Consider the following 1,211-nt stretch of genomic DNA (forward strand, 5'->3'; position numbering starts at 1 on the left):
TTCCCTGTGGAGTAGAAGCCCCACCTGAGGGAGTGTCACAGCAATGTTACAGCTACATACACACAGGCATAAGCACATTCTATCACCATTTTTACCTGTGGCATCACTGTATATCAAAGTGGGCTTTTGGAAACATGAATGGTATGGAAACAGAGAAAGAATATATCTATGGATTTTTAAGAAAATTGTATATTTAATTAACATACTATAAGACCTGACTATGTGAGTTCCATTGAAAGCATTGTTTTGTAGACATAGGATAATTCATCAGTCGGAATGTTTCTCTTGCTTAGAAATTTGCTCAGACTTTGACCTAAGTCTTCCCATGACAGCCTATAATGAAAAGTAGACTTTCACAATCACGCAGGAACCTGAGTTGAGCTTTAAAAATACCCAGTGACAGTGATGGAGGAATTTGGAGGAGATATATTTTAATAAATGTATAATAACCAGATTAACATTTATTTTTTAATTCACCACCTTCGATGATAAGCAATCAGACAGTATCCTACCAGTTGAAACAGTGCCTGTTGAAACAGAACCTTATGGAGTCGCAAGCTTCTGTGAGTTGACCATTTCACTGCCTATCTATTTTTCAACATTAACCTTAAAGTAACTGTCCATTGAAAATCTAACTTGTAAAAGTTAATATTCTGTTAACTCATACCCAAAAAACATTGTTGACTCATCCTATACTCGTGTGACCAACGCATAAATTGGAGGGCGAAAAACACTTAAATAAAACCCACCTCAAACTTGTATCTCAAACGGACCGTTTCAAAAATGCTTGTATTTCCTCAGAGGATGATGTCATTCAAACACAGAAATGCTGCTTTTTAACATACTTAAAATAAATTGGAAGTAAAACTATTTCACTTATATTGTAATTAATTACCCTATAGGTCATATTTAATAGAAATATGGAAACATTGGACAGTTACTTTAATCCAGTATTGTGGTGAGTATATGATTGTAGCTCAAGTCTAATGACCATTTATCAGGTTAGAGCATTAGCATTCAAGTACCTTGACTTACTCAACATCAATGAAACTATTTAGAACATTTGTCATACCAGCCATTGGTGACATACATGATGTGACTTACATTCATCCCACCATGCACTGAAAATATGTGTTTGCCAGTTCCTTGTGTGTGTCAGTGTGACAACGCTCACATTATGCCTTTCCTTGCCACATCAGACAATCCCAAAC

Source organism: Salmo trutta, chromosome 32, assembly GCF_901001165.1.
Source record: "Salmo trutta chromosome 32, fSalTru1.1, whole genome shotgun sequence".
NCBI lineage: Eukaryota > Metazoa > Chordata > Actinopteri > Salmoniformes > Salmonidae > Salmo > Salmo trutta.